The sequence below is a fragment of the Dipodomys spectabilis genome, unplaced genomic scaffold (genome assembly GCF_019054845.1).
Source record: "Dipodomys spectabilis isolate Male_0828 unplaced genomic scaffold, ASM1905484v1 ptg000001l, whole genome shotgun sequence".
Classification (NCBI taxonomy): domain Eukaryota; kingdom Metazoa; phylum Chordata; class Mammalia; order Rodentia; family Heteromyidae; genus Dipodomys; species Dipodomys spectabilis.
This window is the reverse complement of record NW_024870678.1, coordinates 23672273-23695162: the sequence shown is the minus strand read 5'-3', so window position 1 is coordinate 23695162 and position 22890 is coordinate 23672273.

Sequence of the window (22890 nt, the reverse complement as noted above, 5' to 3'; positions counted from 1 at the left end):
TTGTTTTTGTACTTATTGTAGGAACCGGGGAATTACGGTTACAAAAGTAAGGTAATGAGTACATTTCTTCCTAAATCCTGTTTCCCTCTCCCTCATTTTCTCCTGCTTACCACTTTCTACTCCCCTCCCCCCATCAGCAATCTTTTTAGGTAGCTAAGAAATCTCTTCCTCTATTTTCTCCCTAATGTGTCTTAGCAACAGAGAGCAGACCACCTTTGATCAGCTCCATTTGATCAGTTTCATCATTTGCAAAACCTCCCCACAAATCTTGGACTTCGACTTGCCTTTCTTTCTCTGAACAGTCAAGAACAGACTACAGTGTGTGTGGTGGGGGGAGGGGGCAGGGAGAGTGATGTTCAAAACTTTCTCTATGAAATCTGTTAACATTACATCATCTGCCTCAGGCAGTGGCAAATCACTTCCTTGTTCTTCTTGCTCAAATAAAATTCAACTCCCCCCCTCCACCTTTGTAATTTCCCTTCATATTTTCGTAATATTGAGTTTTGCATCTTTTTCAAGTCTTGGCTTATTCTGGGCGGTAGCCTTTCTGACACTTTAAGCTCATAATTGTGTGCTAAGTGAAGGCTTGGCCCACAATTCTGCATAGACTGCTCATTAATAAGTCAGATAAAAATCCCAGCATCAAGAGGAAATATGTTATCTGTCTGATCTCTCTCCTTTTCTGAACCAGTCGACCACCTCTATACTAAATTCAAAATTCATAACACATGAAGTCACTCTTCTGAGAACTTCCTTAATACTCAAATACCACCTTCTTTTGAGTTAGAGGCAAAGAACCAGGCCCCCCTGGGGGAAAGCAATGAAAGGAATGGCATTGATCAAGTTGTGTTGTACTCATAACCTGCCACATTGAATTAAAAACCCTTTGTGCAACTACTTAAAGATAATTTTAAAGAAGAAAGAAAAAAGAAACAGCTCTTTCTGAAGCTGGACAGTGGGCAGTGTCACATGTCACCCAAATGCTTCTGATTTGAAGTTGAGGACTATCTATAGCAGATAATGGTTCCCATAACATTCCAGTGTCTGGCTGGAAAAGCCACCATGTCTTTCTAACATAATGGAAAGAGTCACAGGCAGAGCTAACAATGGAGCCTTCTACCTTCCAGAAACCTGAAGCAACAAGAAGAAATTCTATAGGCTGGAGTGGTGAGTCAAAGCCTCAGGAAAAGCTTTCTCATTTTACAGGGAAGATTTTCTTCCAGAAAAATCACATGACAATCAGTGATGTTTCTGACTGTCTCTTACCACCAGCCAAACCCAGGGATTTGGAGGATGTTGTTGAAGGTATGGCCCAGGTCATAGAGTGTCAGCAAAGGAAAAGTGAAAGCATCAGATCAAGAGTTCAAATCCCAGTCTCAGACAAAAAAAAAAAAGAAGAAGAAGAAGAATCAAAGATGTGGGGGATAATGGGTCATTCTTCACCAATGAGGAGATCACAGGAGAATTTGAGAATGAAAATGTAAGGCCTTGGCTGGATGACTGCAGGGTCCCTTCTAGGTGGAGGACACCACCACCGTCCTGGTGCCACACCCACCCATAGCGTTTCTTCTGTCTGCTCTCTCTTCCAACCCTGGCCTGTTGTTCCTAGAGGACTTTGCATGTGGTATGGAGGCAGTCTCCCTTTCTGTTTGCTCCCTAAGGGTGTACATGGTCACCGTGAAGAGAAGTAATCCTCTCTCCTCTTTTCATTCTGGGCACTAAGGTTTGGTCTGGTATTTGGGGACCCAGGCACTGAGTGAGTCACTGCCTTGTTGTCATGAGAAACTTTGCTCTTTAATTGAGATATCAGACCAGTTATATTTTAGTTCATCTTTTTAAAAAGTTAGGTACAGGGCTGGGAAGGTGGCTCAGTGGTAGAATGCTTGCCTTGCATGCATGAGGCCCTGGGTTTGATTCCTCAGCACCACATAAGCAGAAAAAGCCGGAAGTGGTACTGTGGCTCAAGTGGTAGAATGCTCACCTTGAGCTAAAGAGTTGGGGAACAGCATCCAGGCCCAGAGTTCAGGCCCCATAACCAATAAAAAAAAAGTTGGGTACAATGTAGCAGAAAAGCACATATATTTAAATATATAACTCAACTGATTTTCATCATTAACTGACCCATCACCTGGTACAGCAACTTTTGTGGTCACTCTTAGCCAGAATAGCATTTCCAGCTTCCTTCCCTAAACCTTTTTCTCTCCTCAGCAAGGGAAGGTGCTGCCTTGATTTCTCCAATTGTATACAAACACACACACACATACACATACACACATGCATACAAATATGTATTTTATATGTGTGTGTACACACATACATAGACGATTATTAAGAGACCTTGAATGTGAAACAGCTCTCTACCCCTTTATTATAGGGTTACTGTGAACAACTCAGTCAACTGTTCTTTCTTCCTTTCTTCTTTAGTTACCAACGTTTCCCTTCCAAGACCTACCTGTGAGCATTGTGGGATTTGCTGTGTGTGAAGGGCTAAGGACTGAACGGCAGCACAACCTGGAGCTTGACATTTGGGCTGCATCTGTATCCAGGTTCAAGAACATTGCTACTTTTTCTTACCTCCACTTCCCACAAGGGTGCATCTTGTTGCCAGTGCCATGGGAACATCCCAGGAAACAGGCTAAGAGAGAATCTATCCCAGAAATAAATTCAACTTGAATAGAAATGGTATGTAACTTTGAAAAGACAAAATTGTTTAGGTTTAAAAAAAATCGAGTGTTTTGGCTTGAGACTGGAGTCTACCCTGGGGACATGTAAGCAAGCAAAAGTACTTGCTGGAAGCCAGGTGCTGTGACTCACACCTATCATCCTAGCCACTCAGGTGGCTGAAATCTGAGCTGCCATGGGCAGGAAGGCCTGTGAAAATCTTATCTCCAATTCCCTACCAGAAAAGTCAGACATAGAGCCGTAGCTCAAGTAGTAGAGCACTAGCCTTAAGCGAAAAAGCTCAGGGACGATGCCCAGGCCCTGAATTTACCTCAGGACTGGCAAACAAACAAACAAAAACCCACTAGTACTTGCTACAGTAATCCATCCTTTCAAGACTCCACTGAAACTCAAGTTTATACTGAAAATTTCCTACACGTGTGTAGGTATTGGGGCCAGAGAGAGAGAGAGTACCAAATGGGTGAAATGGAAACTTTAGGAGGGTTTATCTATCAAGTTTTGCTCAGTCAGAATGCAGGGCCTTAGGGATTGAGTGAGAGATTATGATGGATTATGAGAGATGATGAGAGATTGATGGATCACCCCACCTCAGCTGGAGCCTGGAGTTCAGAACAAACGCCATTCTCAGAAGGTGGTGAGTAGATGAGCTAAACGCTGATCCTAGAACTGGGCTGTTGAGGGGGAAGAATTACTGAGTGGGTTTTGAGCTGGTGAGAGTCCCAGCTGCTTAGTCTGGTTGGCACTGTGAGCTGAGTGTGTCCAGGAACAGCTGTGACCAGCCAAGACCCTAGGCAAAAGAGTTCAGGTCACTTCTTATAAAATCAGAATATAAATTTCTACCCTGGAGAATCTTAGGGAAGATAAAATAAGATCTGGCATATGGAGTTTCTAATATGCCATACATGTTAGTTGATATTTAATGCAATTTTATCAGGTTTATATAAAGGAAAGTTATATTATCTATTCAGGAGATTGAGGGGAGAGCTCTAAGTGATACAATAAAACAGTGAAGTTGAGAAGAATAAGCTAAGAAATCAAGTGATTGTTTAACTCCCATATTTCACTTTTCCTTTGATATTCTTTCTGGGGGGGCATAAATTAGACAACTAAGGCTGTTTAAACACAGGCTGTTCAGCCAGGCCAGGTGCGGTTTAAATCCTGGAATTTAGCACATGAGCTTTGGCAAGTTCCTTAGCTTTCCTGGTCTTCAGGTTTTTCTTTAGTAGATGAAATAACAGAGAAGGATTTTTCTGTGGATGCAATATGATGAAGTAATGAATCCTTTTTATGTGGTTACAATAGATAACCAGTAGGTGGTTATACTATCTTTGTTTATGGATATAACCCTATTTATGAGCTATAAGAAATCATTAGACAAAATACTATTTTTGTGATTTTAATAGAATTTTGGGACTATCGGGGCTATCTAGCTTTTAAGTTAAATATCCTGGCAATTCCTGAGGCTGTACTGAACATTCCTTAGGAATATGTCCTTCTCTAGATTATTCTAAGAAGTTCTAGGGCAAGGAACAAAGAACAGTGTCTAGATTGATAGATCTCTTACTGAAGTATCTTTGTGTGGAGAGGGAGAGTGGGTGGGTGTGGATGTGTGTGCATGCATGCTCGAGCGTGCTCATCCTGGGTGTAAATTAAGGCTTAACGGCTAGGGTTCTATCACAGGAGCTAGTGCTCCACTTCTGGTTTGGGGGGCGGCGGAGTGGGTGATTTATTGGAGAGAAGAGTCACGAAATTTCCTGCCTGGGCTGGTTTTGAACCATGACCCTCAAATCTCGGTCTCCTAAGTAGCTAGGCTTACAGGCTGATAAACCATCAGCACCCAGCTGAAGGTATCTTTTTATGTAGAAATAATTATCCTAGGGCATATGAATGTGACATTTAAGAGTCTGGGTATTTTTGCCGCAATCAGAAGAAAGTTTTCAGATCTGCTTTAAAACCAGCAGAGGGCAGTATGAGCTAATAAAACAGAGCCAAGCTCCCAGCTGAGACCCATATTGCTTCTCCCAGGTATTGTATGAGTATGATTTCAGGAAGGAAAGAAAGAAAATGAGGAGACAGAGGGTGGAGGAAAAGAGGGATGAAAGAAAGGATTTGAAAATCTTGTTATTGAATGATGATGACATGAAATGGGTGACAACTTGTTAAGATGCTCGTTGAATAGAATCATACACTAAATTCTACAATATAAGAGACAAATCCTTGCCAAGAAAGGGAGGAGTTAAGATACCAAGTTCTGCCTTTAACTTGCTATATTCTTTGTAGCCCATTTACCTGATCACAAGGCTGAGCAAGAGCTCATCTGGCGCTCGGAGCCTCTAGATCTTAGGTGATGGCCCCTGGCACAAGGAGAAATGTAAACACAGGATACAAGAGAATGGTTTTTAAAAAATGCAGCATGTTACACTAAGATACCTGACATAGGTACAGGTATATGGGTAATGCAATTCTTACAGTGGAAAATATGCTGCTGGTCTAGAAAAGATTATACTACAACTTACCTTCTTGTTAACTGGAATGTTTTCTGTTCCTAGCCCCAGCGTTCAATTTGGCTCATGCCCCCAGAGTTTGTTGAGGACTCTCGGTGCTCAGGTGATGAAGGAATCAGTGGTATAAAATGTCCAACTATGGAGATAGGGTTTTAAAGTCTGTAAAATAACATGAATACATAAAATCTCCAGAAGGAGCTATTACTTCTGACTGTGGAATTGAAGAATTTGAACATGTTTGAGATAGGCATTGTAGGTTTGGTGGTGGTGGTGGTGGTGGTTGTGTGTGGGGGGTGGGGGTGTGTGTGTGTGTGGGTGTGGATCCGCTTAAGCCAAGCCTCCAGCTTTTGCCTTTTGTTGGTTAATTCAAGGGAAGAGTCTCATGAACTTTTCTGCCTAGGCTAGCTTTGGACTGTGATCCTTGGATCTCAGTCTCCTGAGTAGCTAGGGTAACAGGTGTGTATCACCAGTACCCTGCTACCTTTCAGGGTTTTGATGGTGGCAAAGGAAGGATGAGGGGAAATTCAGCTAGAGGAAACAGAAGAGGAGGGGTGGGGTCTATTGGGGGTATGGAGAAAATCTATTTCTAACTCCTTGAATATGAAGCATGGGGCGGGGTGGAGAAAGGATGGGGTGCAGAAATGAAAGGCTAGAAGGGAGGCAAGGGGAGTGGAATGCAAAACCTAGATCTCAGGTGACTTGCCAAGGAGTTCGGACTACACATTCATGGCCTTAGCTTTATGTCCTGCTGAAGGCTTTGTCTGAATTCTGTGAACTAAGGGAAATCAGGGAACGTTATGTAGTATGTATGTTGGGTTTTATTTATATGCATCTGTGTGTGTGTGTGTTACAAGTGTTTATGCAGGCCTCATGCGTGGCTAAGTCCATGGACACAAATTTCAAAATGGATACAACTCAGATAGTTCACCTGGTTACGTGTCACTGGAGTTGATGGAGCAGCAGACAAGAGGGAGATTTGTATTGGAAAGGCCTCCATTAGGAGCGCGGCACTGCAGTGGGACAACTGTCAGCAGCAACAGTATAGCACAGCCTGGTTTGCTTCCGCCCTTTGGCAGACATGCAGTCGTCAGCCTCTTCTATTAACATACGTGTCCTCTGTCCTAATCTTCCTGCATTGTATTCTGCATCCAGACTCATCTCAGAAATGTTGGATTGTTGTGAATGTTAAGATAACTTCCCCCTGAAAAATAAGCTTCTTTGTATTTTCCATATGATCTATAGCTATAATTCTTTAGTTTGGCATTCAGACCACTGCTGTCTAAAATACATGAGAAGATTTTCAAAAAAATTTTTCTGCACCTGGGAGGTGCTCGTGGATTTTAGCTGGGGGATAATCCAGGGACTTACATAGAACACTTGGAGGTTTCTATAGTCATGTGCAACACAAAAAGTATGGAAAATAAGCTACGTTTGCTTTTTATCCATCCAGTTTTTAAGAATATACTGCTAGTCCAATGGATCTTAATAATAGCTTTTTTTTAACTCTAAAGCTGAAGCCTCTATCCACAAAAAAGCAAACACATGCACATACATACACACACACACACACACACACACACACACACACACACACACACACGATGACATGATACTTTACTTTCAGAGAGATTTTCCAACTCTGAAACTCAATAAACTCAAAGATTGAAGTCAGGTCCCTTGTGTAGATATTTAGAAAACTATTTATTTATTTATTTATATTGTGCCCATCTAAAGTGCTCCCTTCCTGTGTAATACTTGCTCTTTCATTTCTATTCAGAGGATAGCGAATATTTCCTAGTCAGGCAATGAATTTGAACCTCCAAATGTGGTTTATTTAGCATTCTCAAGAAATTTTGTAGCTTGAGATTATTGTGTGTGTGTGTGTGTGTGTGTGTGTGTGTGTGTTCATCTTCCAAGATAAGGGGGAAGAGATCTTTGAAAGCCTTGTTCCTTAGTAGAATAAACATAGCTTTTTTTTTGTAATGAAAATTTGCAGTCCATTTTCTTTTTCTTTTCCCCCCTGATATTCATATAGTGAGAAAGGACCCAGACCACTTCAGGTTCAAGTGATGTGCTGAAGCTATGCCTGCCTTAAGTTGTAAACAAGAGGTCCATTACTGTGTGCTCTTAAGACACAATAGCAAGTGTTCCTCACTCTGTGCACGCAGGTGTGCTGCAGAGTTCCTCCTGGCCGCAGGAACACAGCCAGCTTCGGCTCACTGCAGTGCGTCAGCTGCTGCTGTATGAGCAGCGTAGAAACGGATTGGATCCTCCCAGCCACCTCCAAAAGCACAGAAATGGCATTGCCCATTTTAAAGATGGGGAAACTGAGGCATAGGATGAGGGGGGTTACTTGTCTCAGCCCAGAGTGATAGAGCCAGGGTCTCCTCATGCCAGAGCCTCTTATATATGCCTCTTATATAGGGCAACCCTTTTTAAAGCCATAGACTCGGGTAGTGAGAGTAAACTCTCTCTTAGATGGGAGTGGGGTTCTGAAGTCCTAGAGAAGGAATTTTCCCACTTGCCAGTTCTGGGAAAGCTTTTCCTCAGGCTGGGGGCAGGGCTCCAGTGTTTAGCAAGCCTCTACATTCAAATCCTAGTACCAATATTAATATTATTAATAATAGTGATGATGATGATGGTTTCTGTCTGTGTCTCTCTACTGGTGTGTGTGTGTGTGTGTGTGTGTGTGTGTGTGTGATCACACAAATACAAATCTGAAATATACTTGTTCACTTATGTGTAACTGCTAGGTATATGGAGAGCAAAATCCCTTCCCTGCCGTACTCAGCCCTGTCCTTGGCGGTGTGGTGTCTGTCCTCAGCAAGAAAAGAAACTGGAGGTTTCACTGCCTCTTTACTACAAAGCCAACCTGAGACAGTATTTACGATTTGCAAATAGAAGAAGAAAAACTTTCATCTGCACTATTACCGATCCAAAGATTTTGTTTTGTTTCTGTTAACTGGATATGTCTATTTTACGAGTCTGCTTTCCCTCCTCAGCCAGGTTCTCTGTATAACACGTTTATGAAGCTATCCCTACAAACGCTCCTCCTACCTGCTCACCCACACTAGAACTTCTCTATAAGTCTGATGTTTCTAGACTTTTTCTGGAGTAACACCCTTAACGCTTGCACTCTAGTCAATAGTTCTAGTTTAATTCAGAGCTTTGACTGTTTTGTTGCTTTTATAATGATAATAATCACCACTACCCTTTGGGGAAAGTGAAAAAAATCTAATCTCACAGTGTTGTGTGGACCAAGGTAGAAGTTTCTCATCCCTGAGATAAGAAACTGGTCATTGTCTATAATTTCTCCTGGAAAATATGACTGACAGAAAAGGGAAGGAAGGAGTTAAAAACCACAAACATATTTTTCTTACTGATAATTTTTATCTCTGCATTTAACTTCAAATGGCAGGAAAGAAATACTGTATGGATCCCAGCCTTGCAATCATATTTTTTTAAAAAGAAACTCCAAATACAACAATGGTTTCATGTATATTTTGTTCTTTTTCTTTCTTCATGCAGTATGTATGTTGAGGTCACGGTATGGGAACAGATGGAATATATGAGAGGGGCCAACTAATTAACATTGGAGACAGGGGACCCATTGTCTCCCCGTAACTCCCATCCATCTACCTCCATTTCTGTCACCATGGTACCTACTAGTTCAGTTTCTGAGGGTTGTGAATTCACGATTAAACCGAATCAACTTCATGTAATGCTGCTGGTTGGTGTTTAATAAATGGTGTCTGAATCTGTTCCTACTTACAGAGACCTTCTTCATGGTTTCCGTTATTCAAGTGGCCCTGGGAAGAGAGAGGTGGCACTGCGGGGATTTTTGTGCACAGAATTACTTTGCGCGGGATGAGAAATGCCATCTTTTCAACTGCATTATGGACATTCTGTGGCTGCTAGCGCTAAGGGCCAAGTTGAGAAATGCCTTAGAGGTCCGAGCCAACAGAAAGCATGTGGTTCTTGGAAACGTGTACCAACTATATGCAGCAAGCTGGGGACTTCCAAGGAGCAGCTGTGCCCCCTACAGCTGTATTAACTACTCCTTCTGGGAGTAGCCATTTCCTGACAGAAAATGGGTGGAAGAAAACCAGGAAATTAGGAGGAAAGAAAGTTCTCAGACCTTTGAGTTTATCCTGCGTTCTGCAAGCAGCCTGTGGCAGATGACCAATGAAAACAGAAGTAGTTTATTGCTATAGGATCCAGCAATGCCACATCTAGCTATAAATGCCAAGGGCTCAAAGAGATATCCCTATATTTATTCCAGTAATATTTAATAAATAGCAAAGAGATTAACGAGACCCAAGTGTTGGTCAATGGATGGGTCATAAGTACAATAGAAGAGTGTCTGTCTTTTGAAAGAAGGAACTTCTGGCAAATGCTGCATGAGGAGGGATCTTGAGGGCATCGTGTTAAATGAAATGAACCCTTAAAAAGGAAGAGGAAATGCTGCCTGAGTCTATACCTGGGAGTTGAGCTTGTATATAATGGTGACTTCCTAGGACTGGAAGGAAAGGCAAGATGTGGAGTTGGGGTTCAGTAGGGGCTTTCACTTTTACAGGGTAAATTCTAAATGTAGCCATTGTATAATTAAGTGGGCATACTGTAGTCTTTTTTTTTTTTTCCATCATGAAGCTTGAATTCAGAGCCTGGAAGTTGTCTCTGAGCTTTTCTGCTCAAGCAATTACTCTACCACTTGTGCCACGGCTCCACTTCTGGTTTTCTGATGGCTAATTGGAGAGAAGAGTCACATGAACTTTCTTGCCTGTGCTGGCTTCAGACCATAACCCTCAGTTCTCAGCTACCTGCATAGCTAGGATTACAGGAGTGAGCCACCATGCCCAGCAAGCACACTGTGTTCTAAAAGCTGCTCATTTGAAATGGTAGATTTTGTGTTACACATTCTTACCATTTTTTTAAATTTAATCTTTTTGTCGGTCGTGGGGCTTGAACTCTGGGCTTGGGCACTGTCCCTCAGCTCTTCAGCTCTTGAGCACTCTACTGCTTGAGCCACAGTGCCACTTCCGGTTTTCTGATGGTTAATTGGAGATTAGAGTTTCACAGACTTTCCTGCCCGGGCTGGCTTTGAATCTCGATCCTCAGATCTCAGCCTCCTGAGTAGCTAGGATGACAGGCGTGAGCCACCAGTGCCCAGCTCTTACCAATTTTTAAAAACTGTGACTCTCCAGTATAACTTGTGGAGGAGATGGGGAAAAACCAGTTGTTTAAGGATACAGGTGGACCTGTTGCAACAATGAGAAGTACAAGTTGTCATGTCCAAAACGAGCTTTACAACGTTGGTGCGGGGGGGGGGGGGGGGGGGGGGGGGGAGAAGGGGGGAGGCTGGGAAGGGATGTGAAGGGTAAACAAAGGAGGAGGCTGCAATGCTTGGTAAGAAATGTACGCATTATCCTGCCCATGTAACTGTAACTCCTCTGTACAGTATGTTCACAAATAAAATTAAATTAAATTTAAAAAAAAAAAAAAAAAAAAAACTGTGACTCTCCTTCACTGTGAACTCAAGGGTTGCAGTGAGCTCACCTACTGGCCCAGAGAGGACAGCCATGAGGTCATCTTGATTACAGGAAGTTCTCTAGCGGAAAATCCTTGCATTTGACTTGACCACTCTGTAAAAAACCTGCCAAAGCCCATCTGAACTACTTCTCTGCCTCAAAAACTATAGTATAGAAACTTCTAGAAAGTCTCTGAATTCAGATGTGAATTAAGATGATAAAAGGAAATAAATGAATCAATAAAACAGCCGAAGTGCTTATACTGGTGGGGTTGTCTCTACTAGAAGATGCTTCCTTGGAGTAATCTAGCGACGTCTCTTTCTCCTACTCAGATGTTCTATCTGATGGGATAATAATAATCTGTTAGAGATAAGGAACAAGTATCTTCTTTCCGATGAGTATGAAGTCCCAGAAAATATTTGCTTACTGGAGGTCCACTAGAGAAGTTATGGGAAAGCTGGGTTTAAGAGTTGTTGTTGTTATTTTTTAAATTTATTAGTGGAGACAGAGTCTCCCTAAATAGCCCAGGCTAACCTTGAACGTTTGATTCTCTTGCCTCAGCCTTTAGAATGCTGGGATTACAGGCATGCACCATCATGGTAATGATTTTAGAGTGAATATATCCTTGGCATATACAAGGAAAACGGATGTTAAAACATACCCACACCAGACCAAACTGGTGCTGTTCTGGTTGACGTGAGAACAGGGTAATAGATGGGGGAGGGTGGCATTAACACTTCTCTGCATTCCACACACACCCTGGAACCCTTGAACCACAGCTGTGGGATCCCAGGACTCCATGGCTTTGAAGACAGTAGCACCATCCTTTTCATTTTCTACTTCTATCATAGATTATTGTATTATAATTAAATCTACTCCTTGGTCAGTTTTGTTTACAAGCTCCAGAAAGGAATTTCATAATAGCTATCATCTATTGCATGCTTATCATGCACTGTCTTGCTTGTTTGTTACGTGTTTGTTTGTTTTTGCCAGTTGTGGGGCTTGATCTCAGGGCCTGAGTGCTGTTCCTGAGCTCTTTGCTCAAGGCTAGCACTCTACCACTTTGAGCCATAGCTCCCCTTCTGGTTTTCTGGTGTTTCATGGGAGGTAAGAGTCTCACAGATTTTCCTGCTCTGGCTGGCTTTGAACTGTGATCCTCAGATCTCAGCCTCCTGAGTAGCTAGGATTACAGCTGTGAGTCACAAGCATTTGTCTTGTTACATGTTTTATAGCAATGTTTCATTTAAGCCACCCAAGGCTTGTTTTCATCTCATTTTCTTGGGGAAGAAATTAAAATCGAGCAGAGTTAAATAGCTTGTTTAGAAACATGAGAGATGGCAGGGGTAAGATTCAAACCAACCACAGGTCTGTGTCTATAACCAACACAGCAATCCAGATTGTGAGTGATTCATCTTTGGATGCCTGGCGCCCAGCTGTAGTAGACACTTTGTAAACAACGGTTGGTGGAGATTGCTTTGGTTCATGGATAACTTTTACAAGTGCGAAGTTCTCAAAGGAGGAAATGATCTTCAATTATTCACATACAAATGTGAAATAGTTCAATCTGATTGCTTTAATTCTTCGCTACTGACTGGAGCAGAGAGGAAGACCATTAATCGGAGTCCAAGTGTTAAGTGTTGTTTTGTTTTGTTTTTGTCAGTTGTGGGGCTTGAGTCTGGGCTTGGGCGCTGTTCCTGTGTTCTTCAGCTCAAGGTGAATGCTCTACTGCTTGAGCCACAGCAGCACTTCTGGTTTTCTGAGTGGTTTATTGGAGATAAGAGTCTCATGGACTTTTCTGCCCAGGCTGGCTTTGAACCATGATCTTCAGATCTCAGCCTCCTGAGTAGCTAGGATTACAGGCGTGAGCCACTGGAACCTGGCAAGTGTTGAGTTTTTTTTAATCTCCCACATTTACTGGCTGTTGTAACCATGGAAAAGATGTTTATCTCAGTTCCCTAAACTGCAAAATGGACATTTCAATTGAACTTACCATGGAGTGTTGCTCTCTGAGTTAGATGAAGTGGTATGTATGAGATATTTAGAACCGGCCTATATAGAAAGAATTCGCTAACTAGAAATTACTGAATTTTTGTTGTTGATTTTGTTGGTTGGTTGGTTGGTTGATGTGGATATTGGGGCTTGAACTCAACAGCTCATACTCTCACTTAGCTTTTATTACTCAAGGATGGTGGTCTACTTCTTGAGCCACACCTCTGATTCTGATATTTTGCTAGTTAATTTGAGATTAGAGTCTCTCGAATTCATCTACCTGGGCTGTTTTCAAATCTTGATTGTCAGATCTCCTGAGAATCTCCTGAGTAGTAGGGCTACAGGCAGGAGCCACTGGTACCCAGGGTTTTGAACCCTTGTGAAAGAAAGGGTAGCACTCTTGTTTGTGTTGGCTTGGTTGCCAGTGCTGATTTGTGTAGAGGAATGAAGGTAAATAATTTTAAGTTGTGATTTGGGCTGCTGAAATGGGAGACTGGACAAAATGTACTGGGGTGGGGGGAGGAGGAATGTCTCTGATCATCTAGTGAGAAACTATCATGATTGTTAAGAATAATCAAGAGGAATACTTGAAGAACAGGTAGGACATATCAAAAATATGCTTCAGTGTTGCTCTGGATTTGAATCAGGAAAAGGAACTTCTGTGTGTCTTTCTTCCCTCTGTGTCTCTTGGCCCCTGATCTAACCTTCAATGTGAGTCCATCATCAGCCAAGCTGTCAGAACCAGATTAGTGAGCTAGCAGAGGAGTCTACCCATAACAAATCAGGAAAATAATGCAATTCAATCTTTTTTATTTTAATTAATTTTTCAGTGTTTTTTAGACAGGTGCCTGTATTTAGCTGAGGCTGGTCTGCACCTCGTGATCCTCATGTCTGAGCCCTCAGAGGGCTGGAATGACACATGTGAACTCCCATGCTAAGGTCACAATTCACTTTTAAAAGAATGATTAGGGGCTGGGAAGGTGGCTCAGTGGTAGAGCGTTTGCCTTGCATGCCTGAGGCCCTGGGTTCGATTCCTCAGCACCACATAAGCAAAAAAAGAAAAAAAGCCGGAAGTGGCCCTGTGGCTCAAGTGGTAGAGTGCTAGCCTTGAGCTGAAGAGCTGAGGGACAGTGCCCAGGCCCAGAGTTCAGGCCCCACAACCGGACCAAAAAAAAAAAAAAAAAAGAATGATTAGGTCTTCAGTCAGCATTTTTCACCCAGTTCTCAGATCATTTGTCTACTAAAAGGTAAACAAAAGCGTCAGAGAGCAGACCTTTTAGTTAGAGAAAAGAAACAATGAGTGCTAGTATAGTAGGCATCAAATCCAAGTTTAACTTCTGCAAAGGGGATGATGGGATTCTTTTTTATTTTTATTTTTGTATTTGTATAGTTGATATACAGAGGGGATACGATTACATGAATCAGGTACACTCAGTACAATTCATTTTGAACCATGTCTCCCTTTCCATCCCTCCCATAAGATATCTAGTTTATTTTCCACAGTGTCTAATGAGTATCGCTGTTGTATTTGCTCATCCTTTTTCCACATTTTATATGCCCTCTCCTACCCTCCCAAATACATACTAACTAGCAAGACAAAAGGAAAGGAAAGCAAAAACAGTAACCAATGGCAAGGAAAGGAGGTCTCTTGTTTCTTTTCTTGGAATGCATTTCATAGAATATTATTTGGTATGGTCCTCTGTCCATAGCTGTTGAACCTTTGCCCACCACTCCTATGTATAGCCTCTTTGGGCTGCTGTATGTTAATGACTACGGTCCTATGTGATTTATTATGTATGGAATTCTTTTAAACAGTATTTTTTATTTTAAGAAAATGTGCTTCCGAAAGTTTCCAGGTTACTTGATGCTTCTAACAGATTAAACCCAGTTAATTTTTCCTCCTCTAGTTTGCTGATTTTATGGCTGTCTTTTCTAACTACTTCTCGTTAGTTATTTAATCTTAAGTAGCAAACTTAGTCTCAAATAATTAATTAAACAGGAAGAAAAAAATAAAAGGCACAGAAGCATCTACTCTATAAATGAAATTAAGTTAAATTCTACTGGGATAAAACTACATACACCGCTGGTGGAAAATGTCAGCCATTCTTACAGTATTGTAAGGGTTAAGTGCAGATTTGCCCTCACTCCATCCACCCATTCTCTGTCTGCTTTGTGTCACAAGGAACTACATTTCCCAGGCTCCCTTGCTTCCTACTCACTTGGCCAATAAGAGTAATTAGTAAAAGAAGAGGGACCCAGAAAGAATCATCTGCTTCCTGGGGCATCCACAGTATGGTCTGTGTGAGTCCTATGCTTCTTTTGCTCAAGAAGTACCCAACTTAGAACACTCAACTCAACTCTTGCTGGACATCCCAGCCACATGATATCCTATAACCCACTTCCTCCAGTGTCTCCCAGCCTTAACAATGGAAACAACTTGCAGCTATTGCTCTTGCTAAGCTCTGGGTAGCTTTACATTGCCTGTTTGTCTTAGCTCTCCTATCATGGGGTAATCAATTCCTGAATCAAACTTGCTTACTGTGAAAAATCTGCAATGGTTTCTGCATTTGACCTCCACCCATATCTGACTACTAAAAGAGAACTCTATTTACATTTTAGAAACATGAAATAGGAAGCATTGATTTCTACTTACCTATGTTTGTTTGTTGTTGCATTTTAAGGGCCTATTATTTCCTTATCTCAATAGAGAGCTTTACAAGGCCAACAGTAAATCAGCACTTTCTTTCTTTTCTTTTCTTTTTTTTTTTTGTTGGTTGTGAGGACTGAACTCTGGGCCTGGGTGCTGTCCCTTAGCTCTTAGCTCAAGGCTAGCACTTTACCACTTGAGCCACAGCACCACCACTTCTGTCTTTTTCTGCATATGTGGTGCTAAGGAATCGAACCCAGGGCTTTATGCATACAAGGCTAGCACGCTACCACTGAGCCACCTTCCTAGCCCCAATTGGCACTTACTTTCTATGGTACATCTTAGTAACAATTATCTCTGAAAAGCAATGTCCTAAGACAGCTAGTCCCTGCTCATGACAACTGTAATTAAAATAAATTAAAATGTGTCCTAGCGAAGGTAGTTGGAGATTGACTTTTCCTTTGCACATGCTGGCTTTCTTCCTAGACTTTCTATGCCATTGTCTCTCCATCCAGACATGAGTCGAGCCTGGAGCACTGATACTGCCCCTTAGAACCTTCACATTTTGCCTAAGTATCTCACTGACCACTTGAGCTCAGGAATTGCCCCAGGAACATGTGTGGTGACAGTTGCCAAAGAGTGCGCCGAGAGTGCAGGTCCACAGTGGGCACTTGCCCATCTGTTGTGCAGTTCATTGTTCCTTTTAAAAAAGTTACTGTAGCTTTAGAGACATTGCCACAACTGAATGTCCACACCTCAGGCACCATGGATGGCCTCATTAATAGGAGACATAAAGATGGCCATTACTTCAAACACGGAGAGTGCTGGACAAGTGGTTTCTTTCCTTCGGAAAATCTCTTTTACTTTGTTAACGATTCTGTTTTAATAATCATATTTTATGATGCTCTAAAGGCCTAGTGCCACTCCTCTAGCAAGTTTTCCTGGTGAACCACAGGAAAGGATGTCAGAATCTGCAAGCATGAGAGGAATAGTGTCAAAGTACTTTAACATTTGCAGAGGACTATGCTGAACATAAGCTGAAAGTTTTGGGAGTACCTGACCAAAAAAAAAAAAGAAGGGGGGCCTAGTCATGTTACAAACAGATGATTTCAGAATTGATGTAGTGTAAATGCTTTCTACTCTGGTATCAGAAAAGTTATTTTCTTTTGATGAAAATAATTATTGTCTTTTGGGGAAACCCTTGGCAGCACACATCAAGCCTTATTTTGATAGTCATAGACACGTTCTGGTTGTGGAATCTTGGGTCCCCTCTAAAGAAGTCAGAAAAGAAATTTTTTCCAAGTTATTTACCTATGTAAGCAATTGTCTCTCTTTGCTTTAGTGGACTCAGTATTATTACTTTTCCTACTTTCATAATATGGTTTGGTTATAAAATGGCCCCACAGGCTCCTTTGTTGAGCGCTTGGTCCCCAACTCTAGTGCTACTGAGAGGTGATTGGACGGGAGGATGCTAACTTCAATTGAAGGGCTATAGAAGGTGATGCCTGGTTGGAGGCTGAACTCATGAACTCATGTCTTTGGAGAATACATCTTGGCCCTGCTCTTTCTTTCCTCTATAACTTTCCTCTCTTCTACACCATAAGGTGAGCCACTTGACTCCACTTAAGCTTCCCACCATGATACTTTGCTTCACCACTAACAGGCTTAAAAGCAATGGAGTCAGGAACTACAGGACTCACTGGCTGTGGTTTACTAGAAGGGACTGATGATGGAACTCGTTGCTTTCAACAGCATACAGCATACACCAGCCATAGTGCTGGTGCCAAGGGCCAAGGGGAGAACTACAAGTTTTCCATGAAGGAATAATGTGGAAGTAATATATTGTCATTGCGTTCATACAATGTGCAGTAATAATAATGTAGGAATATGTTATTATTATATCAATATTAAATATATACACTATATTATACTTGACATTATTATAAATGTTTTATATGTGTATGTGCATATGCATACATACACACACACATACGGATCTAGCTATATCTATACAGTAGTCCTCCCTTTATCCATAGAGATTGCACTCCAAGAAATCCGATGGATGCTAAAACTGTGAGTGGTATGGTGCTTTCTTCAGTCCTGAGCATTGCTGCATCATGCCAGAGTTGGTCTGTCCACCTTTGTTTTATGCGCTGTATGTTTTCTTTGTATCACTACTCTTGTATTTGGTGGCTATTGTTAGGGGAAAGAAGGGTTACTTGAACATAAGCACCATGACTGAATGACAAGTGTTCTCATCATCTGGATAGCTACTAAGTGATTCATGTGCAGGTAGCATATGTAACATACACACTGAATGAGGAGATGGTTTGAAGTTGGAGGATGAAGGAAGCCAAACAGCATAAGATTTCATGATGCCACTTAGATCAGTGCATAATTTAAGACTTGTGACTTGTCTCTTTCTAGAATTTTCCATTTAATGTTTTCAGACCATGGTTGATTACGGAGTGATTGAAATAGCACAAAGCAAAACCATGGATAAGAATGAGTTACCGTATAAATAAGTATATATATAAATATATATATACTTATCTTCTCTTTAATATGTAACAAAGGACTTGATATAGAATAAACCCTTGATAAATATTTCCTCAGTTAATAAATTAAAGAAAAGTGATTTGATTCAAAAACTGCCATGGTCCCTAGCACAGGAAAGATTTTTTTACCCAAATCTTTGAAGGACATCCCAATAAACTGCCCATGTCATAATCTTTTTTTGGGGGGCGGGGGTCCAGTCGTGGGGCCTGAACTATGGGCCTGGGCGCTGTCCCTCAGCTCTTCAGCTCAAGGCTAGCGCTCTACCACTTGAGCCACAGCACCACTTCCGGCTTTTTTCTTTTTGCTTATGTGGTGCTGAGGAATCAAACCCAGGGCCTCATTCATACAAGGCAAGCACTCTACCACTGAGCCACCTTCCCAGCCCCCATGTCATAATCTTCAGGTTGAGGGTCCCAAACCTTAATGTCCCCTTTTTAATTCAATTTAAGAAATAGCTTTGGAAGATGGCTCCTGCCTGTCATCCTAGCTACTCAGGAGGCTGAGATCTGAGATTTGGGGGTTTGAAATCAGCCTAGTAAGGAAAGTCTGTGAGACTCTTATCTTCAATTAAACAGAAGTGGATCTGTGGTTCTAGTGGCACAGCACTATACTTGAGCATAATAGCTCAAGAATAGTGCCCAGGCCCTCAGTTCAAGCCTTAAGAAAGAGAGAGGAGGGTGGAGGAAATGAAGGAGGGAAGAAGGAAAGAAGAAAGTTAGTAAGGAAGGAAGGAAGGAAGGAAGGAAGGAAGGAGGGAGGGAGGGAGGGAGGAAGAAGTTGCTTTTGAACAACTACTGTGCACTAGACAAGGATAAGAACTGACATCTGAAGATGACTTCAGTAAGATCTCATCCATCTTGGGTACTCAAATGTATTATGAAAATAGAAGTATGTGAACCTAAGAATACAAGTTGTATATTATTCATCTGTTTTTTAAAAAAATATCCAGTGCTGGGGCTGAGAAGGTGGCTCAGTAGTAGAGCACTTGCCTTGCATGCATGAAGCCCTGGGTTCGATTCCTCAGCACCACATAAGCAAAAAAAAAAAAAAAGCCAGAAGTGGCGCTGTGGCTCAAGTGGTAGAGCGCTAGCCTTGAGCTGAAAAGCTGAGGGACAGCGCCCAGGCCCAGAGTTAAGGCCCATGACCAGACCGGGAAAAAAAAAAAATCCATTGCTATGACATATAGCATATATTTAGTAGCAGGTTGTTGAATGAGTAAATTGATAAAGATTTAATATAAGAATAGCAGCATATGTGCATATGATCATATAAAACGATGCTTATTGAAATAAACTGCAAGAGATGGAAATAAGATTTTTTATTGTACTGTTTGCAGTTATTTTTTCTTGTTCTTTTTTTCTTCTGTTTTTCCCCCTTTTGTCACTTTTTTTTTTTTTAATTTCTGTACCCTTTATCTTGCATGTAAGTTTATTCATTTGGGGAAAGGAAAGGAAACACAGAATCAGTGGGACAAAGGGTGAACCAATCCAGCAGACACTATGTTGGAAATGAACTATACAACTTGGGGGACAGAGGGAGGCTGGCGGGGGGAAACTGGGAGAAAATCAGGGAGGTATACTCAATACCTGATTTATTTGACTGTAACCCCTCTGTACATCACCTTTATAATTAAAAAAAAAAAAAAGAACAGCAGCATGAGAGCAATTCTCACTGATTTACATAAGGAGGAATAAGATTTAGTCTAGAAATGCTGAAGATTAAGAGTGATAGTTGAACTTGAGTTTGAAGATAAGAAGACTCTCTTAAGGTATAAATGGGAGCTGGAGAACACAACCTAGAGGGAGAAATGGGAACAGAGACATGGAAGAGTGCAAAGGGAAGCTTGCTATGATTCTCTTTGGGGAATAATTACTGTCCTTAGTTGATGGATGTAATTCTCATTCTACACTATCCTTTGACCATGGAGAACAAGAACTCTAGCTTCCCGCCCCCCCACCCCCCAGCTTTCTAGAAAAGGCAGTTTCTCACTTGTTTTGTTCTTTCTCCAACTTACCTGGTTCAGAGGTCAGAGATAGGACAAATAAGGAAGTAGATGTTCAGAGCTCTTCAGTGATTGGTCCAGGATCACACAGTTAACTTGACTCGGCATTGTGTCAACTCCTATGGATATCCAAGAGTTTGAATATAAACAGCTCAGTGATCACAGGCTGTATCCAGAAGGACTGTGCATGAAATACGTTGTTTACCAAAAAATCCTTTTTTGTCCCTAAATTACTTGATGTCAGTGCTGAACGAATGAACAAACAAACAAACAACAACAGCAAAAGAAATCCCAGAGCTATCCACATTCACTGTCAAATGAGCCGAACCATTTTTTTAATTCTTCTGTCCTTTCAGTTGCCAATGTGAAGTTAACATTTAAAGAGAAAGAACACTAGTAATGCAACTATGAAGAAAAGAGATTCAACTCTCTAATAAAATAGTAATGCTGCAAGCTCAGCGGCTCATGAAACATTTATAACCTTCAGCCAGTGAAGTGTGAACAAGAGATTTAAATGGGATGGAAGGAGACTTGATATAAACATCACCCCAAAGCACACACACACACACACACACACACACACACACACACACACACACACACGACAGTGGGCCACAGGAAAAGCGCTCCCACACGGTCCATTGGTAGATGGTCAAGGCGGATGACCCCTTTTTGACATTTTTCTTTGATAGCCTAGAAGTGAAAAATGAAAGGAACTGAGGTGGAAAGACTGTCCTTGACAAGTGCTGTGTTTTCAGTGCCAATGAGACTGGGGCCATCATAGGCCCTGGCATGCTTTGCAGAGGCCTGATTCATGTCTTCCTGCAGAATTGTATTCCTTTCAAGGGACACAAGGAATTAGTAAATTGGAGGGCTTGCTGAAGTTATCATTCTGAATGCAAGACAGATTCAAAGCCAACCCTGGGCAGAAAAGTCCCTGTGAGACTCATGTCTAATTAACCCCTTAAAAACCAGAAGTGGTGCTGTGGCTCAAGTGGTACAGTGCTAACCTTGAGCACAAAGAGCCTCAAGGACAGTGCCCAGACCATGAGTTCAGGCCCCATAACTGACAAACAACAACAACAACAAAACACAAACAAAAACATGAGAGGAACAATAAAAGGCAGAGTCAGGCTTCAGGATAGCCAGAATTTGGAGAAAGGGACACAGGAGACTTGCAGTATACTTTGAGAAAGGTTTCCATTACGGATAAACAAGTCTTCAGATTGAAAGTATACAAGAACAAATCCGGGTTCATACCAGGAATTGTCCATGTAACCAGACCCAAAAGATCAGTGAATGGACCTGACTTGGAGTTTCTAGAGTACTCTCTTCCTCTCGCTCTCACACTCACTCAAATGTACACAAACTGTACACAGAACCCCCCTCTGGAGAATTGGGGTGACCTCCCGCGCCCCTAAAAGTCTATGATCAGTAGGGAAGGTTGTTGCTTAGATTGTCACTGTCCTGTTCTTGCAGTTAATCTGTGGATAGTGTCCTCAGGGCCAAGGTGGTGGCCACATGTGATTTTCAGCCACATAAATTGCCAATGTAGATGCATTCTAGGAGTGTTGTATTTTTATTGTTGCTCTGGGGTGGAAGTGGGGAAATGAGCAGATTTTTCCTCATCTTGAAATGTGGGAATGTTTGTGGCTGATAGCACTGTTAATGCAATGTTAATATACACAGTTAACTAAGTTACTTTTCAAAGGACAAACACAGGCTTCTTGCCTTGGTGGCGGGAGGAATGTGATCTATCTTTTTTTTTAATCCTTGTTTTTCTGTGGCATCTCCTCCCTACTAGGACTACCTTTATCCACCTCTTGTCTTTGGTCAAATCCTTTCCATGTAACAGAAATGATCATTTTATTTATACAAAATGGTGAAGAGCAACCCACCCTGAAAAGGGTGACACTTCAGGATTGAGATTGAAGTTTAAATTCGCACCCTGAACCTTAGTTTCCTATGCTTTTGAAGCTGTTCCATGAAAGAGTAATTCCCCTCCATGGTGATGGCCTGGAATGACAGAGATCCTACCACTACTTCAGCTCTCAGAGGGAAAGGAAGGGGGTTAGAGAAGAGGAGATCAGACGCAAGAACACAGAAACAGCCATGGATAGGGGGATCCAGGAAAACTAGACCCAAAGGAGAAAAGTCAAGCAGATAATAACAAAGCTCCACATCCCCAAGATGAGTCTTGTGATGTACCTATGTACATGTGAAAACATAAAATTGACAAATGAAAAATTGAAAATGCAAAAAGAAATCACGAGGAAAGAAGTACATGCAACACACAGACCATCTAATGGTGGGAAAGAGTTAAGTGAAGAATGTAAGTATTCTGCAGGTCAGCAAACAATGAAAAGGAAGAATTCAGGTTCCTGAATGACAAGGGGTCAGAGGCTGGTTAAAGATGTGAAAGGGAGGGCTGGGAAGGTGGCTCAGTGGTAGAGTGCTTGCCTTGCATGCATGAGGCCCTGGGTTCGATTCCTCAGCACCACATAAGCAAAAAGAAAAAAGCCAGAAGTGGCGCTGTGGCTCAAGTGATAGAGTGCTAGCCTTGAGCTGAAGAGCTGAGGGACAGCGCCCAGGCCCAGAGTTCAGGCCCACGAATTCAGGCCCATGACCGGACCCCCCAAAAAAGAATGTGAAAGGGAGAATAAAGCCATGTAATTTTTGGTGACAAGTGCCAGGAATGATTAAGAGTCAGTAATGTTATTAAGAGAAGCAATGAAGGAGGAACTGGAGTTAAGGGAAACTTCTGGTTACTTCTGATTCAGGTCTAGATTCCCATTTTCGCAGAATTAACATCTCATAAATTATAATGACAGTTCATGATTTGAATTGTGAGGTATTTATTAGGCATAGACTGTAATAAAATACTATTTTGTTCATTTTCTATCTGGCTTATAAAAAATACAAAACAAAAATCAAGTGCCTGCCTTTAAGAAACTGAATGTCTGGGCTGGGAAGGTGGCT